Below are 23,790 nucleotides of genomic sequence, written 5' to 3'. Positions count from 1 at the left end.
GCATGGCATCCGGCCTAAAAGGGCACTCATATGTACAAGTTACTCTCTTATCTCACTATATGTTCTATGATTCTATGATATGGTTGTTCATACCTTATGTTCTTTGTTATGCTGATTTTCATGCCTTACATACTCAGTACATTACTCGTACTGACCCCTTTTTCTCTGGGGGCTATGTTTCATGCCACGCAGGTACACCCAGACGAGTAGAAGCTATTATAGAAGATGTTGCAGCGGGTTTAACAACTCCACTTGTTCCTGGAGTGCTGTTGAGTTAGAGTATAGGCGCTATGATATTTCATTCGAAGTTAGAGAATTTGTAGACAGAGTCGTGGGTATAGAGTGTCAGCTTTGTAAGTGGCGTCACCAGCCGATAGGTTATTATGTCGCATGTCACGAGGTTTATGGGATGATGGATTTTGGAAAGCAAGATTTGGAAAGCTTAGCTACGTTTTTTATTTCTTTTGATGTACAAGTCTAAATAGATTAAGTATGTAATATGAGGTAACGGGTTTGCTCGGCTCCGATCATGGGGTCGGGTGCCCATCACACCCTGTTGAGATCGGGGTATGACAGTTGAGAACAAGCAAAACAATATAAAGTATGTAAGAAAACTTTTCTTATTATTTTTTTTCGTTTGAGGGGTAATAAATATAAAGTAAAATATATTTTTAGTTCTTTTCCTTTCTTTTCCTTGGAGTAACTGGTAAAGTTGCTGCCATGTGACCAGGAGGTCACGGGTTCAAGCCTTGGAAACAGCCTCTGGCAGAAATGCAAGGCAAGGCTGCGTACAATAGACCCTTGTGGTCAGGCCCTTCCCCGGACCCCGCGCATAGCGGGAGCTTTAGTGCACCGGGCTGCCCTTTTTTTTTCCTTTCTTTCTCTACTCTTTGTGTCTTTCTCTTCTAGTTTTTTTTTTCTGTCTCTCCCCATTTCTTGTATCTTTATATTCCTTCTTTATAATCGCTTTCTCATTTCATGAAATTACTTCTCTCTCTAACATCTCTCTAAGCAAGAAGCTCCCAAAAAGGTCATTTTAGTCATAAAACAAAATGTGGGTGGACCCACCTCCGAACGTCGGAAAATTTCGATCAAAAGACTGGAATGAAGATCCCGTTGAGACGAATCCAATGAAAGTTATTACAGCTTCAAATTCCAAGTATAGCTCCTCAATCAGCCAAACAATGAAGCGATCAATAGTCAAGTCACTGATGAGGAGCTGAATATTTTTCAAAAAATAACGTATCTGCAAAATCGTGGATTGATTCATCTAAAAGGAATTGGAGGAGATGAATCCTCATCAAAAGGACTACATATAGTCCAAAAATCAAAGGAAACAATAGCATCAATCGCCAGAAATGATGAGGCGATTTCTGGAAGAAGTAGTCCAGAATCGCCACCACTACGCCTCCACATTCGACGCAGCTCCGACGATATACAACCCAGTGGACCTACTGGGGTTTGGTCACAAGCTCATCACAAAGCTGATGGGATAATTTTCACCAGATATATGAACGTCGGCGATGACACTGGTGACGGCGTCGGAGTTCCGGCGACCAAATTCGACCAAATTCAATACCAAAATGTCCACAATGATGATGTGCATCTTCTTAGCATGGAGCCACAGCTTGAATCTTCACCAAAAGCTTCAAATATCTCCGAGACCACTGATAAGAGTGATGGTGCTGTAGCTCCAGCCAACTATACGACGCAATACCAGTCGCAAAATAACCACAATGGTGATGAGCACCCTACCAGCCACTTAAGGTACTTCGAATCTTCAACAATAAGCTCAAATTTGAAAAGTCGTCAAGACTACTGTGGTGTCACCAGAGCTCTGGTCAACCAACTGATGAAGGACCAATGCCAAATTGTTCATTAGAGTATTACGCAACTTCCAAGCCACAGAGGGTCACTCGAATCTTCACCAACAAGTTCAAATTCGAAAAGTCATCAAAACGACTGTCAAAGTGAAGAACACAGTGACAGGCCTATTCAAGATGTGAATAATGCATTGACTCAAAACCAATATCAGCAACAAAAGGAGGTAACACAATACCAAAATATTCAAAAGAGTATAAATGATCATCTAGATAAGGATCACCATGAACACATGACTATGAGAATTGATCATATCAATCATAACAACAGCAGTTCAGCACAAGGATTATCAAGTAAGACTACTAACTCTTCTATATTAGGTGTTAATTGTGTGCACAATGGTATCCACATGCAGGCTAAAACTGTTGACCACAATAATGTCAATTTAAAGTTTAATGCTCTGCAAAATGACAAGACTGCTAAGGCTACTAATGCTAGCACTACTGAGATACATTTAGAGGTGATCAAGAATAATAAAATGCTGCAGGATTCAGTTGATCAAGTGGATATTGCTGCTAAACATACTGAACAAGGGAATACATCCCCTAGAAATGTGCAAACAAACAACAATAAAAACCAACAACCTACACAACCAAATGTGAATACTTAATATGCCCAAAGACCTTATGTACCAAATACCAATGCAGGTCCCAAAAATCCAAATCAAATTAGAACTCCAAGTACTAATATTCCTAATCCTCCTAATCATGTGGTGCCTTAGGCCTGGGCTAATAGAAATAATCCTGCACCCCAAAACACCAACCAAATAAGAACTTTTAATCCTAATAATCCTACTCCACCAAATCCTGTTATGACCCATACACTTGTTACTAGGCTTAGAGCCCAAGAAACTATGCAGAATGCTCCTATATATATATCTCCTCCTGAAATCACTACAAAACAAGGATACCCTGCAGTATTGTTTACAAAGGAAGACTTCATGGTTAATCTGGCAGGTAGGTGTAAATACACTCTTATTGGGAAGTTTACACATAATATGCCAAGAATGGAAGTAATTAGAAAGGAGTTTATTCTCCAAATAGAACTTAAAGGAGGGGTGAAGCTGACTCATTTCAATTCTAGACACTTATACATTGATTTAGACAATGAGTTCGATCACTCAACAGCGTGGTCAAAAGGAAAAATGTTCATCCAAGGCCAACTTATGAGACTGCAACTTCGGACTCCCACATTTAAACCAGAATAGGAAACTCCTTTGGTCCCTATATGGGCAATCCTACCAGAACTTCCTTGGCATTATTATTGTATGGAAGTAGTCATACCTCTACTGTCTCCAGTTGGGAAAGTGCTGTTCTTAGACTTGGCAACATACAAGAAAACTAAAGGTAGCGTAGCTAAGGTAAAGGTTCAAGTTGATCTTACCAAGCAAAGACCCTAACATGTCTGGATGGGTTTGGAAAAAGATGTGAATGGTAAAGGTAGATGGCAACCAATTCAGTATGAAGGGGTGCCTGAATATTGTCAGCACTGCAAGCACCAGGGTCACACCCTCAATGCCTGCACAGTGAAGAAAAGAGGGGAAGAAAATAGGAAAAAGAAAAATCAAGAAGAAGCTGCAGTAACCAAGGATAAAGGCCAAGAACAATCACAACCTGCCAAGCTACAAGTGTAGAAAAACCCTTCAACACCTATTGCTACACTGCAGCCACATATTGCTAATGCTAACACAGGAGAAAATCTACAAGAAAAGGAGGTGTGGTAAAATCAAAAGAGGAAGGGCAAGAAGAATGGATAGCTTCACCAACAAGCAGCACACCAACAAAGTAAACAAGGCATGATGCACCAAGGAGAAAGTTCTAAAACTCATCAAATTCCCACAAAGGACAATCAGCAAGCCAGGAGCATGCAACAAACAGGTATGACCTCTAATATTAATGTTTATAATCCTCAAAGCTGTAATGTTGCCTCTGGAGTCCAGAGACAACCCCCTATGCCTCATAGAATAGCAAATCCCAGCCCCCATTATCCCTTGAATCAATTGGATCAGGACAAGGAAAAGACCATGTCTGCAACTGCTAAGGTCAATACTACAGCAAGGAATTGCCCAGGTATTGACTCAATGCTCCCACACCCCCAAGGCTCCCCTAGTAATTTCTTTAATGTTTTAACTGCTGTCACTGTTGCTGCTGAAGTAGTTAATGGAAGTGAGGATGGGGGATGTCAGGAGACACCTACTAACATGCAGGAAGGGGTTACCAGGGGGAGGGAATCTCAGTTGGATGACCATAGGAATGACTTTATAACTCCTGCAACCACTGCTCACACTTCTAGCAGATTAAAGCTGCAGGAACATCAACTTGAGGTCCAGGAAAAAGGTAATATCAGAAGGAAAAATTCTATGGAAACACTATAGGGTACTGAGGCTGATAGTGGTAATCAAACCACTACCAGCCACAACATTCAGTTTTATAAGGATCAGGCTCCACAATCTGATGCTCAGCAGGCTCAGCAGGCTTCTGAGGATAGGCTACAGGCTAATGAACAAGATATGGGACATGATCAAACACGAAATATCAGTAAAAAAACACTGGAGCACAAACTCAGATCCTCAATAACAAATCCACATTATCTCTCAGTAAGAAGAGGAGGGATGCAATGAGGAAAACACTTATCCAGGATATGAAAATAGGACAGCCAAGTGTAAACTATGCTCTTGTGCCAGAACAAACAGACATTTATGTTACCCCTCTACAAGTTCAAGATGTATCTAATGAAAGGCATATTCTTAGCAAAGGAGACATCTCAGAGGACTTGACTGATGAATACAGGTTCACTCATTCTGAAGATGAGGAAGACCCTGACCAATGGGAGGAAACACAGCAGGCAGATCAATTAGAGGCCTTCAAATCCACCATGGCAGCTGTGGTATAACAGGTTAATGAGAAGAATGGTCCATCTCCAAGAAGCAAGCAAGAAAAGAAGAAAAATAAGCAGAGTACCATCAACAATACTACTAATGTTGCTATAAAAAGCATCATCAACACAATGTCTAAATCTCAAAAACCTCAATGATTAGTACACTTTGTTGGAATGCTAGGAGTATTGATACTCAGGGTGCTCTAGACAGATTACAGAGGATGAAAGATTAGCACAAGCTCTCCATGATTGCAGTGCTGGAACCTTTCTCCAACAAAGCTCAGCTTCACTTCCACCGAAGTCAGTTAGGTATGGATAATGCTATGACCAACTCCAACAACAAAATATGGTTATTTTGGAACTAAGACATTGTGTGCAACCTGGTGGATCAGGATGAACATCAGATCACTTGCAAGTTCAAGCATTCATCTTGGCCTAATCAATATCTTATTACCTTTGTATATGCCAAATGCAAAGACTATATGAGAAGAGAGTTATGGGAAAAGATGCTTCAATTCTCTAGTATGGAGGAACCTTGGTGTACCATTGGAGACTTCAATGTGATCACAGATGTTGAAGAAAAAATAGGGGGCAGCTTTATAACATGAACAAGAGCTTTGAGTTCATTAGTGTCATTGAAGCTTGTGGACTCACTGATCTTGGTTTTCATGGACATCAATTCACATGGTGCAACAAAAGAGATGTAGAGGCTAGAATATGGAAGAGACTTGACAGGGCCATGGTCAATGATGCTTGGTTGGAGGTCATGCCTGTGACCACTCTTATTCACTTGGCATCTATAGGTTCTGATCACTGTCCTCTTCTGCTGGATTGCACTGAAAGACAAAGTAATACTATCAAATATTTCAAGTTCTTACACTGTTGGGTTGAAAATGAAAACTTTCTTGCTACTGTGAGATCTTGTTGGGAAAGACCTGTGGATGGAAATCCAATGAGGATCTTTCATCAAAAACTGAAAAGAGTTTCTAATACTCTTAGTCATTGGTCCAGAAATCAGTATGGGGATATATTTGCCTCAGTCAAACAATTTGAGGAACAAGTGAGACAAGCTGAAGAAAATATCATCAGTGACAACAATGAAGATAATAGGGCCAAGCTAGATTAGATTAATGCCAGTATATTAGGTACCTGAAGATGGAGCAGTTTATTTTGAAATAAAAAACTCAATTGTATTGGTTCAAAGATGGAGATGCCAATACCAATTATTTCCATGCCATCATCAGAGGGAGAAGAAGAAGGTTGTTCATCCATCAGATCAGTGATGAACATGGTAATTCCATCCAGGGTGATGACAATATTGCAAGTGTAGCATGTGCGCACTTTGAGAAAATATTTACTGCTGAGGAGAAACAAATCAATGAAAATGTGCTTAAATGCATCCCAAGGCTAGTTAATGATCAACAGAATGAATTACTACATTCCCTACCTACCAAGGATGAGTTAAAGGAAGTAGTATTTTCTATGAGTCCTACTTCAGCTGCAGGGCCAGATGGCATGAGTGGCAAGTTCTTTCACTCATGCTGGGATATCATTTGTGATGACCTACTGAAGTTAGTGCAATACTTCTTTAATGGTCACTATATTCCTAGGTATATATCACATGCTTATTTGGTTCTACTTCCTAAGGTTGGACAGCCCAACAAACTTTCAGATTACAGGCCCATCTCCCTCAGTAACTTCACTAACAAGGTTGTATCTAAACTCCTTTGCCTCAGACTTACTCCTATTCTACCTCAACTCATATGTGATAATTAATCAGGATTTGTTAAAGGCAGGAGTATATCTGAAAACATAATGTTGGCCCAGGAAATTATTCACAATATTAAGAGGCCCAAGGTTGGGGACAAATGTAGTGATCAAGCTGGATATGGCCAAGGCCTATGATAGGGTCTCTTGGTCATTCATTTGTATGGTCATGAGGAGGATGGGATTTGGGGAAGTCTTTATTGATATGATTTGGAGGATCATGTCAAACAACTGGTATTCAGTGATCATTAATGGTGTAAGACATGTTTTTTTTCATTCTACAAGAGGTCTCAAGCAAGGAGACCCCCTATCACCTGCCTTATTCATTATAGGAGCTGAAGTTCTTTCTAGGATGCTGAATAATCTTCACCAACACTACCTATATACTGGTTTCCAAATGGAAAGAAAGGGTCCTCAAGTGAATCACTTGAGCTTTGCAGATGATGTGATTATATTCATATCTACCAAAAACTTTTCTCTAACACTTATCACCAAGACTCTACAGGTGTATGAAAATAATTCAGGCCAACTTATTAACAAGGATAAAAGTCAGTTCCTGATTCCTATGAACACTCCTACAGAAGTTATTGATAGAATCAGCAGTACCATAGGTTTTAAGTGTACACATGGTCCCATTACTTACCTGGGATGTCCACTCTACATTGGAAGACAGAGAATCATATACTATACAAGTATGGTGTCCAAAGTTCTAAGCAAAATCAGAGGATGGCAGACTAAAGTGTTAAGCTATGGAGGTAGAGCAACATTGGTAAAGTCAGTGTTGCAATCACTACCAATCCATTTGTTGTCTGCAATCAGACCTACTACTACCTCTATAAAGCAGATCAAGGCCCTTATTGCAGACTTCTTCTGGGGATGGGACAAAGAGAAGAGAAAATACCATTGGGCATCCTGGGAGACTCTCAGCTATCCTGTTGAGGAAGAGGGAATTGGCATGAAAAATATACAAGAGGTGTGCTTAGCTTTGCAATACAAACAGTGGTGGACTTTCAGGTCCAAGAAGACTTTATGGGGAGAATTTCTGAAGGCTAATTACTGCCAAAGGGCACACCCAGTGATCAAAAAATGGGACATAGGTCAGTATATTATGTGGAAACATATGATGGCAAATAAAATTCATATTGAGCTACATATACATTGGCACATCAACTCAGGTACCTGCAGTTTTTGGTGGGATGATTGGCTAGGTATTGGCCCACTAGCTAATCACAATAACTATCTTCCAAGACTCAACAATAGTACAGTCTCTAAATTACTTGAGAATAGGGAGTGGAATGTGCAGAAAATTAGACAACAAGCCCCTCCCCAGCTGGTGCAGTAGATCCTTAACACAGACATTATGTGCAAACCTCACATACCTGATCAAGCTTGCTGGAAATTGAATTCTCATGGTGGTTTTACTTGTAAATCTGCATGGGAGCTAATTAGAAAAACGAAGCCTAAGACCTTAACTGGTGGCAACACTTGGCACATCAGTATTCCCTTCAAAGTTTCTTTTCTACTATGGTGAGCCCTCAAATACAAGCTTCCAACCAATGATAAAATTATCCAATTTGGAGCAGCACAAGCAGCATGTTCTTGCTGTTACAGGCCTGGATTGGATAATGTAGATCATATATTTGCTTCTAGAAATTTTGCCAAGCATATTTGGCAACAATTCTCCAGTTCCTGGGGGATCCTGCAAGGGACCTGCCCATTGAGATGCATCCTGATGAAGTGGTGGACTGCCAAGTCAAATAATGATGCTCATAAACTCATGTTGCAGGCCACTCCTATCTTTGTTTGTTGGCATATATGAAAGAATAGATGTGCAAGTAAATATGGAGGAAAGAAATCTAGTGTTACTAGAGTTAAGTTCTCCATAGTCAAAGATCTCTACATGCTGATAAGCAATGCTTACCCTTACATTAAATGGCCACAGAGCTGGAAAGAGCTGGTTACTATGGTAGAGAACTGCCAACATGACATGAGAGTGACCAAAGTTATGTGGATCAGACCTCCACCTTCCACATTAAAGTTGAATACTGATGGGAGTGCATTAGACAACCCTGGGAAAATTGGAGCAGGAGGAATATTAAGAGACCACAATGGTAACTTAATATATGCCTTTGCAACTTCATTGGAACTGGGTACTAACAACCAAGCAGAAGTGCAGGCAGCAACTATTGGCATCACTTGGTGTCTCAAACATAGCTATAGTAGATGATTTTGGAGGTTGATTCAGAATTATTGACTAAGTGGCTGAAACAAGACCTCAAACCACCTTGGAGCATTCACAGATATGTTGCAAAATTGCAGTCTTTGGTCCAGCATTTGGAACTATTTCATTGCAAACATATATTCAGAGAAGTAAACCATCCTGCAGATACCTTATCTAAATACAGCCACATGTTCAATTATACACAACACTTCCACAACTTCCAGCAGCTACCACAGGAAACAAAGGGCTACATCAAGATGGACAAGCTAGGAATGGCAAGTTTTAGAAGGAAAAGCCTAAAAAGAATTAAACAACCTCCGTGACTGATCTCTCTTGCACTGTGTAATAGACTTTCTATGTATAATTTAGTTTATTCTTTCGTATTCAACCTAGTTATTTCTTATTGTAAGGGGAGAGTCTCCCTTGTTTATTGCTTTCATAGAACAACCAACTTACATTTAGATGTAAGAGCTAGAGTAGTGGTGTCTGCTTTGCTTTTTCTGTGTAGGTACAAGGTTACATTGTTGTTAGCTGAGATCAGCAATTCATTGTGCCCTTGGAGCAGCAGTAGCGTGGTGTATCAGTTGACAACTTGGAGCAGGCCTTGGAGATACAAGATTGATGCACAACTACAACACTTGAACCAATAATTGGAATTATCCTCTTGTTTGTTTAATTGTGCAGGTACTCTACACAGCAGCAGCTTCCAAGAACAGGATCTTCAATATCAACACCCTACAACAACCTGCAGAATGCAACAACAAGCCAAACATGCACCACACCATCCATAATTGCTTCTTGGTATAGCAGTGGCATGGTGCAACTTTTGACAGCTTGGAGTTTGCCTTAGAGGTGCAAAAATGAGTACAACGCTCATTATACAACATCCAAGAACCAAAAACAACAAGAAGAGTGGTTGCAACAAGTTCAAAACTACAACAATTTCATATACACTGTAGAAATACAACACCAAACAAAAACTCAACCCACAGCTGAACCTGAAGTTACAGACTTTGAAGATGAAACTGCAGGTAGATGGGCTACAACACAAGAACCTACAGGCAACACCAACAGTCGGCAACACCAACAATATCCATAGCTGCTTAGCTACATTGGGACAGGAACTGAAGCTGTAGGTAGGCTATTTTTTGGTCATCAAATTCTTCAACATTCACTCTTCAACAAGAGGAGCACTCACAGCCCCTTGACATAGCAGCTGCAAGTCTGCAGGGATAATGTTCTTCTACAACTTGACAACCTCGGTATTACAAGATTAAGAGAGACAAAGATGAAAATAACTTTCCCGACCCATGCGAAATAGAAGTTTCATATACTTGCCCTTCTTCATTTTAGCTATGTATGATATGTGGCTTACTTGAATAGGACTAGTGTAGGTTACTTTATTGTATTCACATGGAAGGAGAGAGTCTCCCTCATTTACGTTTTTCTTAGTTGAAGTGTATCGAGAGGAGTCCTCTCATAGGTTTATTGCTTTTCTAGTTATTAGATAGCACCTTTTGTATTGGGGATGAGTTAGCCGACCTTAGTAGGTTAGCTGACTTATGAACCAACATAGGATCGGAGGTAAGGTTTATGTCCCCCTTCTTGTATTTTCTATTTTGTTATTTATGTTAAGGCTTGGGGGTGACGCTCAACCCCTGACTATGCACGAGAGGTGGGAGCCTCGTGTAGGGTCTACTCCCTTAAAAAAAATTCCTTCTTTATATTGATAAATCAATGAGCAATGAAAGACAGTAAAATCAACATAGACAACTGTCAAGATTCTTCATTCAAACTTTTTCCCCCAAAAGTCCGTGAGAGTCATAGGAGTTGCCAAATTTTCAAAATTCTATCAACAAAATCAAAATAAATCTGCTTTCCAAAATTCAATCTAGATTTTCTCAAAAAGTATGCTTCAAAAGTCAAAAAACATTGCCCAGAGAGACCCACCATCAATAATTGTAAATAAATTATTCAACCAAATATTCAAACAAATTTAAACTTTCATCAGTATACATGTAAACAAATTCAATGCATGGATCTAAACAAAGATAAAAAAAAATATTAAAACTTTTAACACAAATATTTAAAACAAAATCAGTGTCGAATTCCTACCGATCTACATCATAACTGAAACAAAATTATTGAACTCAATTTAAGGCAAAATTATCAATTTTATGATTCACATAACAAACAACATCATAAAGCTCATATTAGATCCATAGGCAAATTAAACTTAACAATTCATGATCTTGAAATAGCAATCAACATCATAAAATTTATATTAGATCTGTAGACAAATTAATTCCAATAAATAAAGTTTAAACAAGAAAAATTAAAATGATAATACCTAAGAAGATCCGTAAAGATCCATCTTCAATAGAACGATTTGAACTTTATTCTGACCAAGGAGGAGAAGATTGAGATCTTCTCTCCTCAAATTCTATGTCTTAGATATAGAGTTGAACAGTACATGATACATCGAGCTACTTCTGGCCAGAGTCAACCCATCAATGTTTTTTATGGTCGCCACTGGTCATGCTCGTTGGTGTCGATCTGGTTACTGCTGCCGCTAGAGGTTGGTGTTACTGCCATCGTTGGAGGTTGTTGCTGGCTTGTTGTGTTCGCTGAAGGTGGTCGACAGGAAAGCTACCTGTTGCAGCTGTTGGTGATGTTGATGTTGCCTTCTCCGGACAGTAGCTCACTGATGGTTGTTGTTCTCCAGTAGTCGCTGCTGGTTCGTTCATCGTGGGAGCTCGAAGGGAGAAGAAGCAGCGGCTACTGTTGGTGGTGTATTATTGTTGTTGTTGTTGTTATGTGTGTTTTTGGGTTGCTCACAGTTGCGGTTATTCGTGTTACTGAAGGAGAAGGAGCTTCGCTAGACAACAGTTCGCCAGAGATGGAGAAAGGAGAAGGGAGACGGCCATGGCTGCTGTTTGCCGGCGGTGCTGCCATGTGAGGTGTTCGCCTGGTTGTTCATCGTGTGAGCTCGGAGCTCGCTGTTCGCCAAAGGTTGTCAATGGCAGAGGAAGAGGAAGGCCATGGAAGCGCCATTTTGATGGAGGTTAACCGGAGTTGGCATGGAGAGTCTTTTTTGAAAGAGAGAAGCGGCATGAGGTGAGAGAGAGTGAGTCTTTTCTTTTTTGAGAAGAAGAGTGAGATTAGTTTAGGGTTTTGGGTAGTTAGAGGTAGAAAAATAATAGAATTAATTGTGGTCATTGATCAAGATGTAATGGACGGTTGTGATTGAAAGAGGGATTTAAAATTAAACCACATTAAATTCAATTAGGCTAGAATTGAAATAAATTGGATAAAAGAACTATGCTTTAAATAAAATGGAGAAAAATTGAATAGATTGCTATATAACGAATAACATAATATATATATTGAATAAGTAAAATTATAAAGTTTATCGAGTAATAATATTTTTATTCATAAAGTAACTACTTATGTATATACTATGTAAATATATATATATATATATATATATATATATATATATATATATATATAACATATGTATGTTTATGATACGTATTAAAATAGATGTATAATTAATATAGTTAACTAAAATATATAATAAACTTAGCAAAAGTAAAAACAAAATTAATATGAAGAAAATACATACAAATATATAATATGTACTAAATAGACATGTTAAAATATTTGAACGTATGAAGCTCATTAAAAATAAAAATAATAAAGATAATAGTAATAGCAAAATTATTATAAATTAGGAATGTCAAAATATACGATTTATTGGATAAAACTAAATATAAATTTATTTTTTAACAAAGAAATAATTTTCAAAAGTGTTTGTCTATTAAGATAGCAATCCGAAAATTAGTTATGGGTTGGTCAAAATTGAGTGTCAATAAATATATGCTTCAATTTTTCAGTAAGATCTCCATGATACTATCACAATATATCTATATACTGACATGGTATTATTACGGTTTGCTTCAGTCCGTAATGATACCATTACATTATTTATATATTTTCATGGTATTGTTGATGTCTGCTTCAATCATTCAATGATACCATCACATTATATGTATATAATAACATGGTATCATTGACTGATGATCAACCTTCAAGAGGGGAATCATAATTTCTTAATGATAACATCATAATATATCATATACTGACATGGTATCATTAACAATGGTTTCATATAATTAATAACAATCATCATATCATGTATGATACCATAACAATATATGAATATATTGTTATGGTATCACTAAGATTTCCTTCATTCCTTCGTTCACAAAACTACTCATGCATTAATGATACCATGACGATATCATATATCGCTATGATATCATTAAGATTTCCTACATCCATTCATGTACAATCAACTCATTCCTCAATGATACCAATACATTATATATATATATATATATATAATAGCTCGGTATCATTGGCTAATGAGCAGTCCTTCAAGGGAGGAACTCATAATTTCGCAATGATACAATCATAACATATCATATACCGACATGGTATCGTTAATGACTATTTCGTATAATTTGTAGTACTCTCTAGATCATATATGATACCATCATAACATATAAATATATTGTTGTGGTAGCACTAAGGTTTCTTTCATTTATTCATTTACGAAACTACTCATTCCTTAACAACGTATTCATATACTACGATGGCATCATTAAGGCTTCCTATAATCATTCATGTACAACCAACTCATTTTTCAATGATATCATCATAACATATTATATACTGACATAATATCATTAAGGAATTAATAGTTTTGTAAATATATTAGTGAAAATAATTATTTTATTTTATTTTTATTAATCAAAAAATAGTTAACTAATATTTTTATCTTTGTGTTTTATTTTTGTTTTTGTTAAACAAAATAAAAACATCAAAAGAGAAAAAATATCTTTGGGATAAATTATTAAAAAGAGAAAATGGTTAAAAATAATAATAAAAAATGATACCATAATGATATATAGATAATGTGATGGTATCAGTACATATTGAAGCAAATTAAAAAAAATAAGAAAAAAATATTTTTTTAATGAAATGAGAAAAAATAAAACACATAAAATTTTAAAAAATAAAATATAGAATGACCAAAATATGAAATCAAATTGTGGTAAAACAAAGAATATTATGATTTGAGAAATAAATGAAAGGAAAAGAAAGAAAAATAACATAAAAAGAAAATAAATGCACAAAATAAAAGAACCAAATAATAAATGAAAAGGGGACAAAAGTAATCAGTGAAAAGACAAAAATGATAAAATTGAAGTATAAAGACAATAAATAATAGGACAAAAGTAAAAATATTGAAGTACAATGACAATAAATGATAAGACGAAAATAATAAATTGAAGTACAAAATAATAAATGAAAAGACAAAAACGAAGAACAAAAAGACCAGTGGCCCATGCAAACTAAGGGGACACTCAGGTAATATTTTTGGGTCATGAGTCCACTAAGGATAAATATGTTGGGTTGAGTCTAATTAGGGTAAATACTTTCCCTAGCGGATCCAATTTGTATAGTTTTTCCATTGTTTTTTAGTTTTGAATCTTAATCATTCAGATTCAGTCCACTAAGTTCATTTATTTTTTAAAAAGAAGTCATTTAATGGATTCGAAAAGATGTGAATGAATCAGATATTAGGAGATTCTTAATATTAGGAGATTCTTAACAACATTCAGACTTATCTAACAACCACAAAATAATAACATGTCGCCTATCTCTTTGCGCACAACTTTGCCTCTCTCTTGCTACCAACTTTCTTTCTCTATTTTCTCAATCAAACACCAATTTTTTCTCTGGAATGGGTAAGTTTTCATAATTTTTACAAGTATTGTGTTTAGTATTTTTTATATTAACAATTGTTTGGGGGTGTATTGATGTTTGTCAAGAACTCTTGTTGCCATAATATTTTTGGGTGTATGATGTTTATCAAGAACGTAAGATTTCTAAGTGAAAAAAATACTAGTCATGATTAAAAACAACAATTATGTACATACTTGAGGTCTCTTTGTTTTAGGCCAATAATTTTATTGAGACTCTTTGATCATCAAACCTGCTTGTATGATCAAACCAACCACTTATCAAAATACACTAAATATGCATATACTTGAGGTGTCCTATTAAATTTTGTGGTTGGATAAATTTTTTTACTAAAAGATGTTTATATGTTGAATTCTTAAAAAAGTTCACATTACAATTATTTTTATATTGATATATAATTTAATATGCACATTCAGATATTGAAAATAAATTCTCTTAATCATTCAGTTTTCAGATCTGAGACCACATCTTAATATTCAGATCTAAAATCTAGATCTTAATGCACATCTTAATAGTCAGCTTCAGACGTCTTACTCTTAATGAAAACAAATGAGGCCTTAATATCATTAAGAGGTATTCTTGTGTGGATAATATTTACCATCACTCTATCCACAATCACTAGCCACCACCACCAATCACCTCTACCATCACCACCACCACTACCACCATTGTCAACCATTATTACCGTCATCTACCACCAACCACCACTGTTGCTAACCATTAATTCAGTTGCTACTATAGTTATCTCCTTCATCATTATAATTATATCCATTGCCGCCACCACCCCATCTCTATAATTGTCGCCGCCTCCATCAGTACAATCAATTCCTACTATCAACATACTCCACCATAAGGGTGTTAAGTGGGCCGAACTAAGAGAACGGAGGGTCATTCTAGACCAAATTCGATATTCCAGAACTGACCACGCTGTTAGAATTTTCATCTAAGCATGTTTTCTCACTAAATGGTTTAGCCATCGGGTTATCGAGCTGGGATGGCCGGTCTTTTCCTTGCTGGGCTGGGATAGTCTAGGCCCAGCAGTGCCAAAAGGTTAGACAGCCCAGTCCATGACCCATTAAGGGTATAGTGACCCACCCTACCAAGACAAGCCGGGTTGGGCCCGTTGGGCTGGAATTTTTTTGTGACGTTTATGTATTTCAAGAAATAAATAAGACACAACACTGCACAAAATGATACAACATAAAAAACATTCCTAATGACATCTTGTAGCCTCCCAAAGATAAGTTACAGACGTCTCCGCACCCATCTGCGAGACTCTACTAGACGTTAGCTCTGTACAAGTGAGACCAACGAACCTGGGTTCTGATACCAACTTGTCAAGACCTAATTCCTTAGGTCATGATGACACTTACTATAACCCACCAATAGGTAAGACAACCCATCAACCCGAAACTTCAAGTAATAGGTTTGAGGGTAGAAACTAAACAAGAGTGGCGAATTATAAATATAAGCAGAAAGAATAAGTTGAAGTAAACCGAAACATGATATAAACAACTAAAGATCCCTCCCAGAACCTAGAAGTCACAAGTATAGAGCTGCTACAAAATAAAAGATGAGTACAAGTCTCGAAAGTGGACCGGAAGTATATACAACAATTGGCTAGTCTCAAAAGGCAAAAGATGGGTCATCCATACTGAAGGAGACAGAAATGATCCAAAAATGCCAAGTACTCATCCTAGTCTTCGAAGCTGACTGCAACAGGCTCGACCTATCTATGACGATAGCTGATGCTCGGTCTTGCATCACGAAAATAGATGCAGAGTGTAGTATGAGTACCAAGACAATAAATACCCAGTAGGCATCATAGGCCGACTGAGCAGAAAAGGTGAAAACAATATGAAAAATAGGAATAAGCCTAAATAGGAATCAATATAAGCATCTAAATTGAAAAGAGTACTATCTAAGAGGGCTACAACTAACTATACCCAACTGGGCCCCCATAAGCCCAGCAGGGACACTCATGCGCAAGTTAAATAAAAACACGAACGAACCCCTATAATCCCGCCGAGTATATAGAATAACTATAATTACCAAGGCTAGGAACCAAGAATCTGCGAGGTCAGGAACCAAAGAACTGTATCATTTCCAAACCTAAAATCTCCAAGAGTCAATGAACTAGGGGTGCCTTAGGGGTCGTGGCTAGGAATGGGACCCAGATTCTCACCTGAATGTCCAACATGGCCAAGGACAGAAATGGGTACCCTAATGCTTGCCATAATACATCGATGCGGTCGAGGTCGGGACTAGGTACCCGGATGCTCACTATAACACATCAATATGATCGAGGCCGGGGCTGGGTACCCGAATGCTCACAGATAATTCATCCCCTGGTACCGAATATTCTCCTTTCCAACTAGATAACAACAGTATCGAGAATCTCCTCGCCAATGTGTCAACTTATATGCCTCCAAAACTTGAATCGGAGCCCAAGCTAAATGATCACGAAATCTAGTATTGATGACGTATCTCGAAAGATATGACTATGAGTGATGGATGAGGGTGTTCTTAAGAGCAAGGGTATCGCCTAGCTAAGGCCAAACTACCCATTATACCATTCTACAAGAATCTAAGTCCACCAGAGCGACGCCGGGGCATCTAAAGCAAGTTTATATACTATACTAAGGCCAACATACTCCACAGTATCAACAACATTCTCATTTAACTCTCCTTACAATACTAACAAATAACTACAAGATACACATGCTTCCAAATAACCGAAAAACTCGATGAAAAGCCTAAAGCATGATTTCTAACACCTAAGATATACAATTAAACTACCCAACCCAAATTCTAACTATTTCAACATGCTTTCACATATTCTAGCTCAATCTAAAGAAAGGTAAACCGTAGCCTACCTGTAGGCTAACACGCGAGTTTCAAATCAGTGTGCTGGAGATTTTCCATTTCAAACGGCCTCGGAATGCTTCCACGCTGTCAAAAATAGAATCACAACTTCGTTACAGTCATTTAGACACTAAGTTCATAATTTTCAAAGATGGATCAATTTCGGAGTTTAAAATGGAGAATGTGGGACCCGCATCTGGCCTTTCTGATTTGAGCCCCCAAAAAAATTCTTAATGTCACCCACGCTCATAAATCAACAATATAAAACAATTCGGGGTGGAAAACTATGCGGGACGAGCATGCAACCATAATTCGCCGAATTCGAATAAAAGGGCAAAATTGACAGCTTTTTGATTAGCGAATTCTTGAAAAAAAAGACCCTCCCAATCCAAATAAATTACACCATGACGTTTCTTATGAAAAACCCCATAGTCTAGACTCAAAAGTCATTAAAAACAGAGTTCAATTGACCAAGTTACAACTCCATAATTTTAATAAAATTCAACTCCAAAAATAACTATGGCAATAGCAAAAATCAATTTCTTACCTCACCTGAAGCCTCTTCTAGTGTTTCTGAGCTTACCATAAGATTTCACATAAAAATCTCTTGAATTTAGACCCTTGAATTGCCAAAATAGGGTTTATATAGGCCAAGAAATAAATTCTCAAAGTTATTCAAAAATTAACTCCAAAAATGGACATTGCAGCTACTAGAATCAAGATTTTACCTCAATCGAATGCCCCAAATTAGTTTTTGAGCTCCCCAATGCGTTCTCCTCAAAAAATATCACAAATAGGGGTTGCTTCCACCATAAAAATATCTTTATAGCCCAAGATAAAGGGTTTTACAGTTGAGATAAAAACCCAACAAAAGGGGTTGCTTGCACCAGATTTTCTGCAACACAGATTTTGAAAAAGTCCAAAATCTCTAATGGGGTGGTCGGGATTCGTTCAAAATCCGATAAAAATAAACCAGATATGCTACTCCACGAGATCATTTTAATTAAAAGTGGATCCCACACCCAAGTGTCATCTTAAGCCACATTCCACAACGGGCCTCGAGATTAGACTAGAAGCCCCAAAGAGCAAACAAAGGGTCGTTGTAGACCAAAATAGACATTTTAGAACTAACCGCACTATCATAATTTTCATCTAAGCGCATTTTTCAAGAATGTTAGCCAAAGTCAACCATAGGCAAACTTACAAAGTCTAAAGCGTCAAATGGCCCAAACTCGTATCGATTGCCTCAATAGTTATGTCAACTATGCTACTAGCCTTATTTGGCCATTCCAGAGCTGATGGAATCATCAGAATTTGAATTTGAGGTCTCCTTCAAACGGAACTCGAAAATTCGCAACTAAACCAACTTAGACCTTCAAAATACCAAAATGGGCTCTGGACCTCTAAAAATTTAGCCAGCACTTCTTTTAGACCAAAAGTCATCCCCTGAATCCAATAGAGTCATCGGAATTCCATTTCGAGCATCGGAACTCCAAAAGTTGACCAAAGTCAAATATTGGCCTAAAATTCCTCAAATCCTCAACTCAAGACCTCAAATTTTGGTTACAACTCTAAAACTGATTCTGTAAACTCTCCTAGGCCAATTTTGACATTCTGGAGCTATTGGAATCGATGAATTTCCATTCCAAGACCCATAGCTCTGATTGGGCCCAAATACTACTTTTGAACACTTAAAACTTATGAAAACTCAAAATTTTCAAAGACTTAATTTTTTAATAGGATTTTCTAAAAATCAATACCCGGTACCATCAGAAACGACTCGCGGCAACTAAAGGGAGGGTAAAATGATCATTTTACAAAAATTCCAAAATTGACCTTCAGGGTCATTATAACCAAATATACACACAATATATTATCTATTATGGTAATATACTTACAATATACTATCTAATATACTCACAATATACTATCTAATATAGTAGTCGAGGGTCTCTCGGAAACAGTCATCCTGTCTTGGTAGGAGTAAGGTCTACGTACACTTTACCCTCCCTAGACCCCACGTTGTGGGATTTCACTGGGTTGTTGTTGTTGTTGTTATACTATCTAATATAGTGATATACTTACATTATATTATATATATATATACTTACAATGTATACCAAATATACTCACAATATATTATCTATTATAATAATATATTTACATTATATATTATATATACTTACAAGGTATATCTAATATACTCACAATATGCTATCTACTGTAATGATATAGTTATATTAAATTCTATATACGAATAATGCATACCAAATATACTGACAATATACTATCTATAATAGTGATATACTTACATTATACTATATATACTTATAATGTATATCTAATAGACTCACAATCTACTATCTATTATAATTATATATTTACATTATATTATATATACTTATAATATATATCTAATATACTCACAATATACTATCTATTATAATTATATACTTACATTATATTATATATACTTACAATCTATACCAAATATACTCACAATATAATGTCTATTATAATATACTTACAATATACTACTTATTATAGTGATATAGTTACATTATACTATATATACATGCTATGTATATCAAATATACTAACATTATACTATATTGTCACGCCCCGAGATGGTACCCTAGGCGTGGCCAGCACTCAGAAACTATCTCTGGCTTCCGAGAGAACTACTTAGTCTCATTACTCATTTGTTCATCAGCGAAAGACTTAAGAATACTAATGAAAGCTTGTCATAATCAAAGAAAAAATAGATAATTCTTAGAAGAAGTAGTTTCTAAAGAGAACTACTCCGATTACATCATCAAACTCTGTCTATGAAGCCACTAATACTCTTAGATGGTGCCAATGACATGTCCATGGCTACCTTAAAAGAAATATAATACTCAACAATAATTAAAGGATAAAGAGTTCCTTCGAATACAAGAAGGACTCACCAAATAGCTGAAAAATAATGATCTTCAACAAAACGCCTGTTGAGGATCTCTAATACCTATATCTGCATCATAAAACGATGCAGGTCGAATGACGTCAGTACATGGAATGTACGAGTATGTAAAATGGCAGGAAGGTAAGGACAGATATCAATAAACTCCTCTCGAGAAAACTCAGCTCAAAACTCAACATTATCTCAACATCAATATGTAACGCAAGTTTAAAATATAAAAATAATAGTAATAAGCAATGCTTACTCAGTTGGGAGTTTCTCTAACCGACAACCATCACTTATGAGCTAGCGATGATACAACGAAGTGATGTCTTTGCCACATCCATCCAGTACCTTGCCAGGGTAAAAGACATCACCATCTTGGATCCACTCATCAAAGTCCTCTTTTTGGGACTTAAGAGGCATAGCCTCCATCCTACGCTGGCTACGTAGTTCTGGGGTTTGAGTCAATTAAACCCTTACCCAACTCGGTGCTCAATACTACTCCCAAAATATGTGCTCATATAAAACTCATCATCTAGTCTCATTGGACTTTAATTTAAATCATCAAACTCATCTCATTTCATGTTCACCAATCATTATACTTCCAAAAACATCATTTACATCTCATCAAAACATCTTGCTCAAAATATCACTTGCTCAAATTCATTCAAACTCAACTCTTTTGCTCTTTCAAAACTCAATAAAATACATATATAGTATTAATTCATATAACTTTCTTTTTATCAATGAAAATAATAAAAAGCCAACATCTTTACTCAAAAAAATGTGTAAAAATATTCATGAACATCAAATCAATTAGAATTCATGGGAAAGTAGCCATGAACAATAATTCCAATCATATGAGAGATAACAACAATAATATTAATGCATAAATATATCAAACTCAATAGAAGAACAATTAATTCATTTAGAATTCAAGATTTGGATAAAACTCAAATATAACTCAATTATAATGAATTTAAATATTGGGCGCATGGACGAACTCAATCCAATGCTATGAAATCCTTACATACCTTAAATTCGAAGCTTTACTCCGAATTAGAACACTTTTGGACCCCTAGCCTTTTCATCTCGCCGGAGCATTTTGTGTACTACCCGGAGTATAAGAATCACCGGAGTAGTATTTTTATACTACTAAAACTAAAACTATATTTGAGAAGAAGTATATAGAGAGAAGAGTTGCTTAAGAAAGCTTGATGAATAAAATGAGGAAATAAGGTGGGTATTTATAGGTGGGAAAGAGGGACCTAACAATAAATAAAATAATTATAAAGAAAAATATGAAAATTTAATGGAATATATTGATGTCATGGATGATGTTAAATGGAGGACAATTTATGTCATGAGTGATGTCAAATGTATCTAGATCTTTCCATGGTAGGTAAGATGAGTTATTTTTAACAGAATACGCTTTTTCAGAGCTGCATTTGAATACAATAAATGCTTTATTAGGATTTGGTGTCTTCGTAAGAATTGTAGATATGGAAGTCTAGTTTCATATCGTTCAAGAATCAACCAATTTGGAGCAACCTACAGTGAGATATGAATTTTCTTCTATAAACACTCAATTCCGTCACAGTACTATATCTTGCAAAGATTAATTTATTTGACCTACTTATACTCCGAATATTAAGATATGTTCTTCATAAAAATTGTAGGTAAGGATGTTGTGGTTATCCAGAAATTTGAATCACCTAATTTGGACAAACCTATGAAAAGTTATGCCCAAAATATAGAGGTTGTATTATTTTCGTCGGGAATTGAAATACCGACATAAAATATTTTAGGGGTTGTTACATATATATTATAGTGATATACTTAATTATATATTATATATATATACTTACAAAGTACACCAAATATATACTCACAATATACTATCTACTATAGTGGCATACTTATATTATACTATATATATTTACAATATATATCTAATATACCCACAATATATTATCTATTATAATAATATACTTAGATCATATATTATATATAATTACAGTGTATATCTAATATACTCACAATATACTATCTATTATAATTATATATTTACATTATATATTATTGTCATGACTCGGATTCGGATGTGATGGCACTAGCCTAACCCACCAAGACGAGTCAACCTAAGAGTCTGAACAATTCTAAATAAGCAAAAATGAAAGCGGAAATATAAAGTCTAATATGATATAGATAAAGATAAGCGGAAAATAGATTCTAACTACCCAAGACTTGGTGTCACATGTATAAGCCACTATTTCAATAGAAATAAAAAAAAGATACAAGTATATATGTCTCAGTTATCAAGAAGAATAAAATATAAAGTAAATAGACGATGAGAATCTACCAAAAAAGACAAGTTGCTACCTGTCAAGCGTCTAGAAGCTCGGCCTGATCAAAATAGTACTAAGAGCAAGAGGAGCGGGACTCAGACCCTACATAAATGTAGAAGCAAGGGGTGAGCACCAACACACTGTACTCAGCAAAATGGAAACTAAACCCTAAGTAAAGTAATGCGGAACACAGGTACTCCTGACATCCCAACCACAATCCTCCACAACTACACACTTGCACTCAGACAGCCCAATCTATACAATTTATATCACAATTATACCAGAATACTAGATAGGCCACAAATATGAAGTACAAATACGTTCTCACCACTATATTCAGGCAAACACATGAAATTTCAAATCATAATCAATCACAAGATGAAATAAATGCAATGCAATGTCAAATATCGTGATGAATGTCTGTCCTATGATACACATTCGCTGATCACCTTAGATCGGAACCATGGGAGCCTCACATAGACCATATATCCGCTGGAAGAGACCTCGACTAATATCTACCAAAAGAGACCTCAGCCATCGAAAGAAACCCGACAAATCACCTCGACTGGTAGAAACCTCGGTCCCAATATCCAGTACCTCACTCGTATCATTTCTCAGCCATCACATATATAACATATGCACAAGTAATGAGTGAAATAGGATAAATATTAACATAAGATGTCATATAGTCCACCATCACAAGTCAATGTCTCGTAATTCACAACACTTAGATAATTACCCTTATTCGAATTTCACTATCACACTTCAACCCATATAATTCAATTTAATGTAATGACCAAATAAACCCTAGTTCCCTCACATAGGAAAATACAACGTTCAACATACTTAACAAACGTTAGAATTCCACTTGCCTTAGCCAAAAGTCGAGAATAATTCAAACTCAAAGCTTTTCCCCTCTGACGATACTCCAAATTACCACAATCTAATCAAATATAGACTCATAATTACATTTCGAAACTATGACACTAAAATCAAGTAATTTGGATAAAAAGGGTAAAATGGTCAAAAATCTCATATCAAAAATCGAACTCGGA

This window comes from Solanum dulcamara, chromosome 1 (assembly GCF_947179165.1).
Source record: "Solanum dulcamara chromosome 1, daSolDulc1.2, whole genome shotgun sequence".
NCBI lineage: Eukaryota > Viridiplantae > Streptophyta > Magnoliopsida > Solanales > Solanaceae > Solanum > Solanum dulcamara.
This window is presented reverse-complemented; position numbering follows the sequence as displayed.